This window comes from Cryptomeria japonica, unplaced genomic scaffold (genome assembly GCF_030272615.1).
Source record: "Cryptomeria japonica unplaced genomic scaffold, Sugi_1.0 HiC_scaffold_32, whole genome shotgun sequence".
In the NCBI taxonomy this organism is placed as follows: Eukaryota; Viridiplantae; Streptophyta; class Pinopsida; order Cupressales; family Cupressaceae; genus Cryptomeria; species Cryptomeria japonica.
The window spans coordinates 568,931-585,000 of NW_026728854.1; the positions used below are offsets into that span (position 1 = coordinate 568,931).

General features: G+C 63.2%; 3 non-coding genes across 3 annotated transcripts; all 3 read left to right on the forward strand.

Annotated features, from left to right (window-relative positions):
- The first annotated feature begins 2,280 nt into the window (after nucleotides 1-2,280).
- LOC131861767 (5S ribosomal RNA) lies at nucleotides 2,281-2,399 on the forward strand. Its single transcript, XR_009360798.1, has one exon. It is a non-coding gene; the product is annotated as a 5S ribosomal RNA (ribosomal RNA).
- A 5,989-nt stretch (nucleotides 2,400-8,388) lies between these two features.
- On the forward strand, nucleotides 8,389-8,507 carry LOC131861768 (5S ribosomal RNA). The gene has a single exon (XR_009360799.1). It is a non-coding gene; the product is annotated as a 5S ribosomal RNA (ribosomal RNA).
- Nucleotides 8,508-14,422: 5,915 nt separating this feature from the next.
- Nucleotides 14,423-14,541, forward strand: LOC131861769 (5S ribosomal RNA). The gene has a single exon (XR_009360800.1). It is a non-coding gene; the product is annotated as a 5S ribosomal RNA (ribosomal RNA).
- Nucleotides 14,542-16,070: the final 1,529 nt, after the last annotated feature.

Consider the following 16,070-nt stretch of genomic DNA (forward strand, 5'->3'; position numbering starts at 1 on the left):
TTGATGCGCTGCCTTCACTAATTTCCAGAAAAGGCAAAAAAAAATGAGATTTTAAAATTTCCGTTTTGAAAGATAGTGAAAAAAACGGAACGCGGGTGCCATCTTGAGCCCGCCCTGGTGCGCAGCCCAGGCAAGGCATGCGCACCAAGGTGCCCACCCGCGGTGCACGCCCGGGGCAAACCGGGCTCCGACTTCGTGCAGGCCGCACCTTGGAGCACACTTCGGAGCGCTCCTTGGTGCGCACCATGGTGCCCACCAGGGCGCACCCGGGGCAAACCGGGCTCCGACTTCGTGCACGCCGCACCTTGGAGCACACATCGGAGCGCTCCCAGGTTCGCACCAGCGTTGCGCACCTTTGATGCGCTGCCTTCACTAATTTCCAGAAAAGGCAAAAAAAAACGATATTTTAAAATTTCCGTTCTGAAAGATAGTGAAAAAAACGGAACGCGGGTGCCATCTTGAGCCCTTCCTGGTGCGCAGCCCAGGCAAGTTGTGCGCACCAAGGTGCCCACCCTGGCGGAGGTGCGCGCCCGGGGCAAACCGGGCTCCGACTTCGTGCACTGCATGGTGCCCACCAAGGCGCGCAACCCAGCCAAGGTGCCCACCGCAGCGAAGGTGCACGCGAGGTGCGCACCCGAGGTGCACACCCGGGGCAAACCGAGCTCCGACTTCGTGCACGCCGCACCTTGGAGCACACTTCAGAGCGCTCCTTGGTGCGCACCAGGGCGCGCAACCCAGCCAAGGTGCTCACCCCGGCGAAGGTGCACGCGAGGTGCGCACCCGGGGCAAGCCGGGCTCGGACTTCGTGCACGCCGCACCTTGGAGCACACATCGGAGCGCTCCCGGGTTCGCACCAGCATTGCGCACCTTTGATGCGCTGCCTTCACTAATTTCCAGAAAAGGCAAAAAAAAAAAAAAAACGAGATTTTAAAATTTCCGTTTTGAAAGATAGTGAAAAAAACGGAACGCGGGTGCCATCTTGAGCCCGCCCTGGTGTGCAGCCCAGGCAAGTTGTGCGCACCAAGGCACCCACCCTGGCCAAGGTGGGTCACGGGGTGGGTCCTAGGGTGGGTAACGGGGTGGGTACTAAGGTGCGTGCCAAGGTGGGTCATGGGGTGGGTGCCAAGGTGGGCACCAGGGTGGGTGTGCACCAACCCTAGCCAGGGTAGGTCACGGGGTGGTTGTCGGGGTGGGCGTCAAGGAGCCAAGGTGGGTGGCAAGTAGCCAAGTTGCGTGCCAAGGTGGGTGTCGGGGTGGGTGCCAAGGATCCAAGGTGGGTGCCAAGGAACCAAGGTGGGTGTCTGGGTGGGTGCCGAGGTGGGAGCCAGGGTGGGTCCCAAGGTGAGTGCAAAGGTGGGTGCCAGGGTCAAGGTGAGTGCCAATGTGGGTTCCAAGGTGCCAGGGTCAGGGTGAGTGCCAATGTGGGTTCAAAGGTGCTAAGTTGGGTGCGAGGTTGGGTGCGAGGGTGGGTGGGTGCCAAGGTGTGCTAGGTGGAAGCCCGGGTGGGTCGGCATCCCATGGGTGTCGAGTTGGGTGCCTGATGGGTGCTTCTTGTCAAGTTTTAGTCGTCGGGACTCATTTCGAGCCTTAGAGGTCGTTTCTTGTCCGGTTGCCCTGTCTTCGACCTGGGAACCCAATTTTGGTCCTCGGGTCCCATTTTTTTTTGTCTCGCATCCCACTTTTGGCCTGTGGCCTTTTCGGGGTCGATTCTCGTTTTGGGCATCAGAGCATGTTTCTTCTCCTAAAACCCAATATTTGTTTATTAAGTCTCGGAACACATTTTTGTTCTCGTGGACCCATCATGGGTCTTGGAACGCATTTGTGGTCCTTGGGTCCCATTTTGCATCCCGAAACTTGTGTTTTGGTGCTTGATCCCTATTTTGGGTGCCCACCTTGCACCAAGTGCGCACCCGGGGCAAACCGAGCGCCTTGGTGCACCGGGGCAAGATCGAGCGTGCACCCGAGGCGCCCCGAACATGCACCAAGGTGCACTCGGCCCACATGTGAGCGCAGGTCGTTGCGCCCGAGGTGGTGTGTGGGCACCGCGTTGCAGACGGGACACTTCACGCACACGACGCCCCGTCCAGGTGCACGCACGTAGGCCGGGCCGGGTGCACACCCGACGCCCTAGCAAGGTGCGCGCACCCGGGCAGGGCTCACACTTGGCGAACGGGGCGCACTTCGCGAGGGAGGGTGTGCACCTCGACGGGGGTGGGTGGCCGGGGTGGATTCGCACGTGGGTCGCGGTTTGCTAAGTACACACTGCGACAAGCTCATAACGGGTGCGATCATACCAGCGTTAGTGCACCGGATCCCATCAGAACTCCGCAGTTAAGCGCGCTTGGGCCGGAGTAGTACTGGGATGGGTGACCTCCCGGGAAGTCCCGGTGTTGCACCCTTTTTTAGTTTTTCGCCGGGCGTCGCAATGCTATTTGAATAAACCTTTTGCCCGTTTGCGTTCTCGTCGGGGCCGGGCCGGGCCGGGGTGCGCTGCCCGCACTACCGCGCGCGCGGGGGCGACACCGAGCGCGCACCCGAGGCGCCCCGAGCACACAGGCCACGGTGCAACCCGGGCGTTGTGCGCGCACCCCGGTGCGCCCGAGGTGCTGCGCGCGCACCCAGGTGAAATCGGTGTGCACCTCGGCCAGTGCGCGCTCGGTCGAGTCGCGCACGTTGGCCAAGGTGCACGGTGATGTTTCTTACTCTAAGGTTCCGCACCAGACGCCCGGGACAGGTGAGCGAAGCTGGGCGGGGCCGGGTGCGCGGCCGGGGCAGGTGCACGCAGCTGGAGAGAGCTTTGGAGCACACCAGAGGTGCGCACCTTGGAGCACACTTCGGAGCGCACCAATGATGCGCTCCATTCAAAAGTTTCCTGAAAAGGCAAAAAAAGTTGAGATTATAGAATTTCCCACTTGAGAGATTGTAAAAAAAAAAAATTTAAAATGAAGGAAACGCGGGTGCCAAGGTGTGCGCGCCCGGGTGCGCAGCCCAGCCAAGGTGTGCGCACCAAGGCGCCCACCCTGGCGAAGGTGCACGCAAGGTGCGCACCCGAGGCAAACCGGACAATTAACCCAACTTTCGACTTCGCGCGCACCTGCGCACCTTGGAGCGCACTTCGGAGCGCTCCTTGGTGCGCACCAATCTTGGGCACCTCGGAGTGCACCATGGCGCCCACCAAGGTGCGCACCCGGGGCAAACCGAGCTCCGACTTCGTGCGCACCTTGGAGCGCACGAAAGGTGCGCACCATGGCGCCCACCAAGGTGCGCAGCCCAGCCAAGGCGTGCGCATCAAGGTGCGCACCCTGGCGAAGGTGCGCACCCGGGGCAAACCGAGCTCCGACTTCGTGCGCACCTTGGAGCGCACAAAGGGTGCGCAACCCAGCCAAGGTGTGCGCACCCCGGGCAAACCGAGCTCCGAATCGTGCGCACCTTGGAGCACACTTCGGAGCCCTCCTTGGTGCGCACCGATGTTGCGCACCTCGGAGCGCACCCGGGGAAAACAATGCAATTAACCCGACTTTCGACTTCGTGGGCACCTCGGAGCGCTCTCGGGTTCGCACCTCGGAGCACACCGAGGTGCGCACCTTTGATGCGCTGCCTTCACCAATTTCCAGAAAAGGCAAGAAAACATTGAGAAGGTGTGCGCACCGAGGTGCCCACCCTGGCGAAGGTGCACGCGAGGTGCGCACCCGGGGCAAACCGGGCTCCGACTTCGTGCACGCCATGCTGCGCACCTTGGAGGGCCATGGTGCGCACCTTGGAGCACACTTCAGAGCGCTCAATGGTGCCCAACCCAGCCAAGGTGCCCACCGCGGCGAAGGTGCACGCGAGGTGCGCACCCGGGGAAAACCGGGCTCCGACTTCGTGCACGCCGCACCTTGGAGCACACTTCGGAGCGCTCCTTGGTGCGCACCAGGGCGCGCAACCCAGCCGAGGTGCCCACCCCGGCGAAGGTGCACGCGGGGTGCGCACCCGGGGCAAACCGGGCTCCGACTTCGTGCACGCCATGGTGCCCACCGCGGCGAAGGTGCACGCGAGGTGCGCACCCGGGGCAAACCGGGCTCCGACTTCGTGCACGCCGCACCTTGGAGCACACTTCGGAGCGCTCCTTGGTGCGCACCAGGGCGCGCAACCCAGCCGAGGTGCCCACCCCAGCGAAGGTGCACGCGAGGTGCGCACCCGGGGCAAACCGGGCTCCGACTTCGTGCACGCCATGGTGCCCACCGCGGCGAAGGTGCACGCGAGGTGCGCACCCGGGGCAAACCGGGCTCCGACTTCGTGCACGCCATGGTGCCCACCGCGGCGAAGGTGCACGCGAGGTGCGCACCCGGGGCAAACCGGGCTCCGACTTCGTGCACGCCGCACCTTGGAGCACACTTCGGAGCGCTCCTTGGTGCGCACCATGGTGCCCACCAGGGCGCGCAACCCCGCCGAAGGTGCACGCGAGGTGCGCACCCGGGGCAAACCGGGCTCCGACTTCGTGCACGCCGCACCTTGGAGCACACTTCGGAGCGCTCCTTGGTGCGCACCAGGGCGCGCAACCCCGCCGAAGGTGCACGCGAGGTGCGCACCCGGGGCAAACCGGGCTCCGACTTCGTGCACGCCATGGTGCGCACCAGGGTGCCCACCGCGGCGAAGGTGCGCACCCGGGGCAAACCGGGCTCCGACTTCGTGCACGCCGCACCTTGGAGCACACTTCGGAGCGCTCCTTGGTGCGCACCAGGGCGCGCAACCCAGCCGAGGTGCCCACCCCGGCGAAGGTGCACGCGAGGTGCGCACCCGGGGCAAACCGGGCTCCGACTTCGTGCACGCCATGGTGCCCACCGCGGCGAAGGTGCGCACCCGGGGCAAACCGGGCTAGGACTTCGTGCACGCCGCACCTTGGAGCACACTTCGGAGCGCTCCTTGGTGCGCACCATGGTGCCCACCAGGCCGCGCAACCCAGCCAAGGTGTGCGCACCAAGGTGCACGCGAGGTGCGCACCCGGGGCAAACCGGGGTCCGGCTTCGTGCACGCCGCACCTTGGAGCACACATCGGGGCGCTCCCGGGTTCGCACCGGCGTTGCGCACCGTGGTGGGCACCTCGGAGCGCACCGTGGTGGGCACCTCGGAGCACACCAAGGTGGGCAGCGAGGTGCGCACCTTTGATGCGATGCCTTCACTAATTTCCATAAAAGGCAAAAGAAAACGAGATTTTAAAATTTCCGTTTTGAAAGATAGTGAGAAAAAGGGAATGCTGGTGCCATCTTGAGCCCGCCCTGGTGCGCAGCCCAGCCAAGGTGTGCGCACCAAGGTGCCCACCCTGGCGAAGGTGCGCGCCCGGGCAATTAACCCAACTTCCAACTTCGCGCGCGCCAGGGTGGGAGCGCACCCAACAACCGGGCCTGGGAAGAGCCAATGCGAGAAACCCCACCAAACGCTCTGACAAAAAAAGAGGGGGCGCTCCAGTAACCCCGCTTCGGAGCGCACCCTGGGCAAACCCAGCCAGGGTGCCCACCCCGGCCAAGGTGCAGGCGAGGTGCGCACCCGGGGCAAACCGGGCTCCGACAACGTGCACGCCGCACCTTGGAGCACACTTCGTAGCGCTCCCGGGTGCGCACCTCAGAGCACACCAAGGTGGGCAGCGAGGTGCGCACCTTTGATGCGCTGCCTTCACTAATTTCCAGAAAAGGCAAAAAAAAGAGGAGATTTTAAAATTTCCGTTTTGAAAGATAGTGAAAAAAACGGAACGCGGGTGCCATCTTGAGCCCGCCCTGGTGCACAGCCCAGGTAAGGTGCCCACCCTGGCAAAGGTGCGCACCCGGGCAATTAACCCTACTTCCGACTTCGTGCGCGCCAGGGTGGCAACCGGGCCTGGGAAGAGCCAATGCGAGAAACCCCACCAAACGCTCCGACAAAAAAAGAGGCGGCGCTCCAATAACCCCGCTTCGGAGCGCAGCCGGGGCAAACCCAGCCAAGGTGCCCACCCCGACGAAGGTGCACGCGAGGTGCGCACCCGGGGCAAACCGGGCTCCGACAACGTGCACGCAGCACCTTGGAGCACACTTCGAAGCACTCCCGGGTGCCCACCGGCGTTGCGCACCGTGGTGGGCAGCGAGGTGCGCACCTTTGATGCGCTGCCTTCACTAATTTCCAGAAAAGGCAAAAAAAAATGAGATTTTAAAATTTCCGTTTTGAAAGATAGTGAAAAAAACGGAACGCGGGTGCCATCTTGAGCCCGCCCTGGTGCGCAGCCCAGGCAAGGCATGCGCACCAAGGTGCCCACCCGCGGTGCACACCCGGGGCAAACCGGGCTCCGACTTCGTGCAGGCCGCACCTTGGAGCACACTTCGGAGCGCTCCTTGGTGCGCACCATGGTGCCCACCAGGGCGCACCCGGGGCAAACCGGGCTCCGACTTCGTGCACGCCGCACCTTGGAGCACACATCGGAGCGCTCCCAGGTTCGCACCAGCGTTGCGCACCTTTGATGCGCTGCCTTCACTAATTTCCAGAAAAGGCAAAAAAAAACGATATTTTAAAATTTCCGTTCTGAAAGATAGTGAAAAAAACGGAACGCGGGTGCCATCTTGAGCCCTTCCTGGTGCGCAGCCCAGGCAAGTTGTGCGCACCAAGGTGCCCACCCTGGCGGAGGTGCGCGCCCGGGGCAAACCGGGCTCCGACTTCGTGCACTGCATGGTGCCCACCAAGGCGCGCAACCCAGCCAAGGTGCCCACCGCAGCGAAGGTGCACGCGAGGTGCGCACCCGAGGTGCACACCCGGGGCAAACCGAGCTCCGACTTCGTGCACGCCGCACCTTGGAGCACACTTCAGAGCGCTCCTTGGTGCGCACCAGGGCGCGCAACCCAGCCAAGGTGCTCACCCCGGCGAAGGTGCACGCGAGGTGCGCACCCGGGGCAAGCCGGGCTCGGACTTCGTGCACGCCGCACCTTGGAGCACACATCGGAGCGCTCCCGGGTTCGCACCAGCATTGCGCACCTTTGATGCGCTGCCTTCACTAATTTCCAGAAAAGGCAAAAAAAAAAAAAAAACGAGATTTTAAAATTTCCGTTTTGAAAGATAGTGAAAAAAACGGAACGCGGGTGCCATCTTGAGCCCGCCCTGGTGTGCAGCCCAGGCAAGTTGTGCGCACCAAGGCACCCACCCTGGCCAAGGTGGGTCACGGGGTGGGTCCTAGGGTGGGTAACGGGGTGGGTACTAAGGTGCGTGCCAAGGTGGGTCATGGGGTGGGTGCCAAGGTGGGCACCAGGGTGGGTGTGCACCAACCCTAGCCAGGGTAGGTCACGGGGTGGTTGTCGGGGTGGGCGTCAAGGAGCCAAGGTGGGTGGCAAGTAGCCAAGTTGCGTGCCAAGGTGGGTGTCGGGGTGGGTGCCAAGGATCCAAGGTGGATGCCAAGGAACCAAGGTGGGTGTCTGGGTGGGTGCCGAGGTGGGAGCCAGGGTGGGTCCCAAGGTGAGTGCAAAGGTGGGTGCCAGGGTCAAGGTGAGTGCCAATGTGGGTTCCAAGGTGCCAGGGTCAGGGTGAGTGCCAATGTGGGTTCAAAGGTGCTAAGTTGGGTGCGAGGTTGGGTGCGAGGGTGGGTGGGTGCCAAGGTGTGCTAGGTGGAAGCCCGGGTGGGTCGGCATCCCATGGGTGTCGAGTTGGGTGCCTGATGGGTGCTTCTTGTCAAGTTTTAGTCGTCGGGACTCATTTCGAGCCTTAGAGGTCGTTTCTTGTCCGGTTGCCCTGTCTTCGACCTGGGAACCCAATTTTGGTCCTCGGGTCCCATTTTTTTTTGTCTCGCATCCCACTTTTGGCCTGTGGCCTTTTCGGGGTCGATTCTCGTTTTGGGCATCAGAGCATGTTTCTTCTCCTAAAACCCAATATTTGTTTATTAAGTCTCGGAACACATTTTTGTTCTCGTGGACCCATCATGGGTCTTGGAACGCATTTGTGGTCCTTGGGTCCCATTTTGCATCCCGAAACTTGTGTTTTGGTGCTTGATCCCTATTTTGGGTGCCCACCTTGCACCAAGTGCGCACCCGGGGCAAACCGAGCGCCTTGGTGCACCGGGGCAAGATCGAGCGTGCACCCGAGGCGCCCCGAACATGCACCAAGGTGCACTCGGCCCACATGTGAGCGCAGGTCGTTGCGCCCGAGGTGGTGTGTGGGCACCGCGTTGCAGACGGGACACTGCACGCACACGACGCCCCGTCCAGGTGCACGCACGTAGGCCGGGCCGGGTGCACACCCGACGCCCTAGCAAGGTGCGCGCACCCGGGCAGGGCTCACACTTGGCGAACGGGGCGCACTTCGCGAGGGAGGGTGTGCACCTCGACGGGGGTGGGTGGCCGGGGTGGATTCGCACGTGGGTCGCGGTTTGCTAAGTACACACTGCGACAAGCTCATAACGGGTGCGATCATACCAGCGTTAGTGCACCGGATCCCATCAGAACTCCGCAGTTAAGCGCGCTTGGGCCGGAGTAGTACTGGGATGGGTGACCTCCCGGGAAGTCCCGGTGTTGCACCCTTTCTTAGTTTTTCGCCGGGCGTCGCAATGCTATTTGAATAAACCTTTTGCCCGTTTGCGTTCTCGTCGGGGCCGGGCCGGGCCGGGGTGCGCTGCCCGCACTACCGCGCGCGCGGGGGCGACACCGAGCGCGCACCCGAGGCGCCCCGAGCACACAGGCCACGGTGCAACCCGGGCGTTGTGCGCGCACCCCGGTGCGCCCGAGGTGCTGCGCGCGCACCCAGGTGAAATCGGTGTGCACCTCGGCCAGTGCGCGCTCGGTCGAGTCGCGCACGTTGGCCAAGGTGCACGGTGATGTTTCTTACTCTAAGGTTCCGCACCAGACGCCCGGGACAGGTGAGCGAAGCTGGGCGGGGCCGGGTGCGCGGCCGGGGCAGGTGCACGCAGCTGGAGAGAGCTTTGGAGCACACCAGAGGTGCGCACCTTGGAGCACACTTCGGAGCGCACCAATGATGCGCTCCATTCAAAAGTTTCCTGAAAAGGCAAAAAAAGTTGAGATTATAGAATTTCCCACTTGAGAGATTGTAAAAAAAAAAAATTTAAAATGAAGGAAACGCGGGTGCCAAGGTGTGCGCGCCCGGGTGCGCAGCCCAGCCAAGGTGTGCGCACCAAGGCGCCCACCCTGGCGAAGGTGCACGCAAGGTGCGCACCCGAGGCAAACCGGACAATTAACCCAACTTTCGACTTCGCGCGCACCTGCGCACCTTGGAGCGCACTTCGGAGCGCTCCTTGGTGCGCACCAATCTTGGGCACCTCGGAGTGCACCATGGCGCCCACCAAGGTGCGCACCCGGGGCAAACCGAGCTCCGACTTCGTGCGCACCTTGGAGCGCACGAAAGGTGCGCACCATGGCGCCCACCAAGGTGCGCAGCCCAGCCAAGGCGTGCGCATCAAGGTGCGCACCCTGGCGAAGGTGCGCACCCGGGGCAAACCGAGCTCCGACTTCGTGCGCACCTTGGAGCGCACAAAGGGTGCGCAACCCAGCCAAGGTGTGCGCACCCCGGGCAAACCGAGCTCCGAATCGTGCGCACCTTGGAGCACACTTCGGAGCCCTCCTTGGTGCGCACCGATGTTGCGCACCTCGGAGCGCACCCGGGGAAAACAATGCAATTAACCCGACTTTCGACTTCGTGGGCACCTCGGAGCGCTCTCGGGTTCGCACCTCGGAGCACACCGAGGTGCGCACCTTTGATGCGCTGCCTTCACCAATTTCCAGAAAAGGCAAGAAAACATTGAGAAGGTGTGCGCACCGAGGTGCCCACCCTGGCGAAGGTGCACGCGAGGTGCGCACCCGGGGCAAACCGGGCTCCGACTTCGTGCACGCCATGCTGCGCACCTTGGAGGGCCATGGTGCGCACCTTGGAGCACACTTCGGAGCGCTCAATGGTGCCCAACCCAGCCAAGGTGCCCACCGCGGCGAAGGTGCACGCGAGGTGCGCACCCGGGGCAAACCGGGCTCCGACTTCGTGCACGCCGCACCTTGGAGCACACTTCGGAGCGCTCCTTGGTGCGCACCAGGGCGCGCAACCCAGCCGAGGTGCCCACCCCGGCGAAGGTGCACGCGGGGTGCGCACCCGGGGCAAACCGGGCTCCGACTTCGTGCACGCCATGGTGCCCACCGCGGCGAAGGTGCACGCGAGGTGCGCACCCGGGGCAAACCGGGCTCCGACTTCGTGCACGCCGCACCTTGGAGCACACTTCGGAGCGCTCCTTGGTGCGCACCAGGGCGCGCAACCCAGCCGAGGTGCCCACCCCGGCGAAGGTGCACGCGAGGTGCGCACCCGGGGCAAACCGGGCTCCGACTTCGTGCACGCCATGGTGCCCACCGCGGCGAAGGTGCACGCGAGGTGCGCACCCGGGGCAAACCGGGCTCCGACTTCGTGCACGCCGCACCTTGGAGCACACTTCGGAGCGCTCCTTGGTGCGCACCATGGTGCCCACCAGGGCGCGCAACCCCGCCGAAGGTGCACGCGAGGTGCGCACCCGGGGCAAACCGGGCTCCGACTTCGTGCACGCCGCACCTTGGAGCACACTTCGGAGCGCTCCTTGGTGCGCACCAGGGCGCGCAACCCCGCCGAAGGTGCACGCGAGGTGCGCACCCGGGGCAAACCGGGCTCCGACTTCGTGCACGCCATGGTGCGCACCAGGGTGCCCACCGCGGCGAAGGTGCGCACCCGGGGCAAACCGGGCTCCGACTTCGTGCACGCCGCACCTTGGAGCACACTTCGGAGCGCTCCTTGGTGCGCACCAGGGCGCGCAACCCAGCCGAGGTGCCCACCCCGGCGAAGGTGCACGCGAGGTGCGCACCCGGGGCAAACCGGGCTCCGACTTCGTGCATGCCATGGTGCCCACCGCGGCGAAGGTGCGCACCCGGGGCAAACCGGGCTAGGACTTCGTGCACGCCGCACCTTGGAGCACACTTTGGAGCGCTCCTTGGTGCGCACCATGGTGCCCACCAGGCCGCGCAACCCAGCCAAGGTGTGCGCACCAAGGTGCACGCGAGGTGCGCACCCGGGGCAAACCGGGGTCCGGCTTCGTGCACGCCGCACCTTGGAGCACACATCGGGGCGCTCCCGGGTTCGCACCGGCGTTGCGCACCGTGGTGGGCACCTCGGAGCGCACCGTGGTGGGCACCTCGGAGCACACCAAGGTGGGCAGCGAGGTGCGCACCTTTGATGCGATGCCTTCACTAATTTCCATAAAAGGCAAAAAAAAACGAGATTTTAAAATTTCCGTTTTGAAAGATAGTGAGAAAAAGGGAATGCTGGTGCCATCTTGAGCCCGCCCTGGTGCGCAGCCCAGCCAAGGTGTGCGCACCAAGGTGCCCACCCTGGCGAAGGTGCGCGCCCGGGCAATTAACCCAACTTCCAACTTCGCGCGCGCCAGGGTGGGAGCGCACCCAACAACCGGGCCTGGGAAGAGCCAATGCGAGAAACCCCACCAAACGCTCTGACAAAAAAAGAGGGGGCGCTCCAGTAACCCCGCTTCGGAGCGCACCCTGGGCAAACCCAGCCAGGGTGCCCACCCCGGCCAAGGTGCAGGCGAGGTGCGCACCCGGGGCAAACCGGGCTCCGACAACGTGCACGCCGCACCTTGGAGCACACTTCGTAGCGCTCCCGGGTGCGCACCTCAGAGCACACCAAGGTGGGCAGCGAGGTGCGCACCTTTGATGCGCTGCCTTCACTAATTTCCAGAAAAGGCAAAAAAAAGAGGAGATTTTAAAATTTCCGTTTTGAAAGATAGTGAAAAAAACGGAACGCGGGTGCCATCTTGAGCCCGCCCTGGTGCACAGCCCAGGTAAGGTGCCCACCCTGGCAAAGGTGCGCACCCGGGCAATTAACCCTACTTCCGACTTCGTGCGCGCCAGGGTGGCAACCGGGCCTGGGAAGAGCCAATGCGAGAAACCCCACCAAACGCTCCGACAAAAAAAGAGGCGGCGCTCCAATAACCCCGCTTCGGAGCGCAGCCGGGGCAAACCCAGCCAAGGTGCCCACCCCGACGAAGGTGCACGCGAGGTGCGCACCCGGGGCAAACCGGGCTCCGACAACGTGCACGCAGCACCTTGGAGCACACTTCGAAGCACTCCCGGGTGCCCACCGGCGTTGCGCACCGTGGTGGGCAGCGAGGTGCGCACCTTTGATGCGCTGCCTTCACTAATTTCCAGAAAAGGCAAAAAAAAATGAGATTTTAAAATTTCCGTTTTGAAAGATAGTGAAAAAAACGGAACGCGGGTGCCATCTTGAGCCCGCCCTGGTGCGCAGCCCAGGCAAGGCATGCGCACCAAGGTGCCCACCCGCGGTGCACACCCGGGGCAAACCGGGCTCCGACTTCGTGCAGGCCGCACCTTGGAGCACACTTCGGAGCGCTCCTTGGTGCGCACCATGGTGCCCACCAGGGCGCACCCGGGGCAAACCGGGCTCCGACTTCGTGCACGCCGCACCTTGGAGCACACATCGGAGCGCTCCCAGGTTCGCACCAGCGTTGCGCACCTTTGATGCGCTGCCTTCACTAATTTCCAGAAAAGGCAAAAAAAAACGATATTTTAAAATTTCCGTTCTGAAAGATAGTGAAAAAAACGGAACGCGGGTGCCATCTTGAGCCCTTCCTGGTGCGCAGCCCAGGCAAGTTGTGCGCACCAAGGTGCCCACCCTGGCGGAGGTGCGCGCCCGGGGCAAACCGGGCTCCGACTTCGTGCACTGCATGGTGCCCACCAAGGCGCGCAACCCAGCCAAGGTGCCCACCGCAGCGAAGGTGCACGCGAGGTGCGCACCCGAGGTGCACACCCGGGGCAAACCGAGCTCCGACTTCGTGCACGCCGCACCTTGGAGCACACTTCAGAGCGCTCCTTGGTGCGCACCAGGGCGCGCAACCCAGCCAAGGTGCTCACCCCGGCGAAGGTGCACGCGAGGTGCGCACCCGGGGCAAGCCGGGCTCGGACTTCGTGCACGCCGCACCTTGGAGCACACATCGGAGCGCTCCCGGGTTCGCACCAGCATTGCGCACCTTTGATGCGCTGCCTTCACTAATTTCCAGAAAAGGCAAAAAAAAAAAAAAAACGAGATTTTAAAATTTCCGTTTTGAAAGATAGTGAAAAAAACGGAACGCGGGTGCCATCTTGAGCCCGCCCTGGTGTGCAGCCCAGGCAAGTTGTGCGCACCAAGGCACCCACCCTGGCCAAGGTGGGTCACGGGGTGGGTCCTAGGGTGGGTAACGGGGTGGGTACTAAGGTGCGTGCCAAGGTGGGTCATGGGGTGGGTGCCAAGGTGGGCACCAGGGTGGGTGTGCACCAACCCTAGCCAGGGTAGGTCACGGGGTGGTTGTCGGGGTGGGCGTCAAGGAGCCAAGGTGGGTGGCAAGTAGCCAAGTTGCGTGCCAAGGTGGGTGTCGGGGTGGGTGCCAAGGATCCAAGGTGGGTGCCAAGGAACCAAGGTGGGTGTCTGGGTGGGTGCCGAGGTGGGAGCCAGGGTGGGTCCCAAGGTGAGTGCAAAGGTGGGTGCCAGGGTCAAGGTGAGTGCCAATGTGGGTTCCAAGGTGCCAGGGTCAGGGTGAGTGCCAATGTGGGTTCAAAGGTGCTAAGTTGGGTGCGAGGTTGGGTGCGAGGGTGGGTGGGTGCCAAGGTGTGCTAGGTGGAAGCCCGGGTGGGTCGGCATCCCATGGGTGTCGAGTTGGGTGCCTGATGGGTGCTTCTTGTCAAGTTTTAGTCGTCGGGACTCATTTCGAGCCTTAGAGGTCGTTTCTTGTCCGGTTGCCCTGTCTTCGACCTGGGAACCCAATTTTGGTCCTCGGGTCCCATTTTTTTTTGTCTCGCATCCCACTTTTGGCCTGTGGCCTTTTCGGGGTCGATTCTCGTTTTGGGCATCAGAGCATGTTTCTTCTCCTAAAACCCAATATTTGTTTATTAAGTCTCGGAACACATTTTTGTTCTCGTGGACCCATCATGGGTCTTGGAACGCATTTGTGGTCCTTGGGTCCCATTTTGCATCCCGAAACTTGTGTTTTGGTGCTTGATCCCTATTTTGGGTGCCCACCTTGCACCAAGTGCGCACCCGGGGCAAACCGAGCGCCTTGGTGCACCGGGGCAAGATCGAGCGTGCACCCGAGGCGCCCCGAACATGCACCAAGGTGCACTCGGCCCACATGTGAGCGCAGGTCGTTGCGCCCGAGGTGGTGTGTGGGCACCGCGTTGCAGACGGGACACTGCACGCACACGACGCCCCGTCCAGGTGCACGCACGTAGGCCGGGCCGGGTGCACACCCGACGCCCTAGCAAGGTGCGCGCACCCGGGCAGGGCTCACACTTGGCGAACGGGGCGCACTTCGCGAGGGAGGGTGTGCACCTCGACGGGGGTGGGTGGCCGGGGTGGATTCGCACGTGGGTCGCGGTTTGCTAAGTACACACTGCGACAAGCTCATAACGGGTGCGATCATACCAGCGTTAGTGCACCGGATCCCATCAGAACTCCGCAGTTAAGCGCGCTTGGGCCGGAGTAGTACTGGGATGGGTGACCTCCCGGGAAGTCCCGGTGTTGCACCCTTTTTTAGTTTTTCGCCGGGCGTCGCAATGCTATTTGAATAAACCTTTTGCCCGTTTGCGTTCTCGTCGGGGCCGGGCCGGGCCGGGGTGCGCTGCCCGCACTACCGCGCGCGCGGGGGCGACACCGAGCGCGCACCCGAGGCGCCCCGAGCACACAGGCCACGGTGCAACCCGGGCGTTGTGCGCGCACCCCGGTGCGCCCGAGGTGCTGCGCGCGCACCCAGGTGAAATCGGTGTGCACCTCGGCCAGTGCGCGCTCGGTCGAGTCGCGCACGTTGGCCAAGGTGCACGGTGATGTTTCTTACTCTAAGGTTCCGCACCAGACGCCCGGGACAGGTGAGCGAAGCTGGGCGGGGCCGGGTGCGCGGCCGGGGCAGGTGCACGCAGCTAGAGAGAGCTTTGGAGCACACCAGAGGTGCGCACCTTGGAGCACACTTCGGAGCGCACCAATGATGCGCTCCATTCAAAAGTTTCCTGAAAAGGCAAAAAAAGTTGAGATTATAGAATTTCCCACTTGAGAGATTGTAAAAAAAAAAAATTTAAAATGAAGGAAACGCGGGTGCCAAGGTGTGCGCGCCCGGGTGCGCAGCCCAGCCAAGGTGTGCGCACCAAGGCGCCCACCCTGGCGAAGGTGCACGCAAGGTGCGCACCCGAGGCAAACCGGACAATTAACCCAACTTTCGACTTCGCGCGCACCTGCGCACCTTGGAGCGCACTTCGGAGCGCTCCTTGGTGCGCACCAATCTTGGGCACCTCGGAGTGCACCATGGCGCCCACCAAGGTGCGCACCCGGGGCAAACCGAGCTCCGACTTCGTGCGCACCTTGGAGCGCACGAAAGGTGCGCACCATGGCGCCCACCAAGGTGCGCAGCCCAGCCAAGGCGTGCGCATCAAGGTGCGCACCCTGGCGAAGGTGCGCACCCGGGGCAAACCGAGCTCCGACTTCGTGCGCACCTTGGAGCGCACAAAGGGTGCGCAACCCAGCCAAGGTGTGCGCACCCCGGGCAAACCGAGCTCCGAATCGTGCGCACCTTGGAGCACACTTCGGAGCCCTCCTTGGTGCGCACCGATGTTGCGCACCTCGGAGCGCACCCGGGGAAAACAATGCAATTAACCCGACTTTCGACTTCGTGGGCACCTCGGAGCGCTCTCGGGTTCGCACCTCGGAGCACACCGAGGTGCGCACCTTTGATGCGCTGCCTTCACCAATTTCCAGAAAAGGCAAGAAAACATTGAGAAGGTGTGCGCACCGAGGTGCCCACCCTGGCGAAGGTGCACGCGAGGTGCGCACCCGGGGCAAACCGGGCTCCGACTTCGTGCACGCCATGCTGCGCACCTTGGAGGGCCATGGTGCGCACCTTGGAGCACACTTCGGAGCGCTCAATGGTGCCCAACCCAGCCAAGGTGCCCACCGCGGCGAAGGTGCACGCGAGGTGCGCACCCGGGGCAAACCGGGCTCCGACTTCGTGCACGCCGCACCTTGGAGCACACTTCGGAGCGCTCCTTGGTGCGCACCAGGGCGCGCAACCC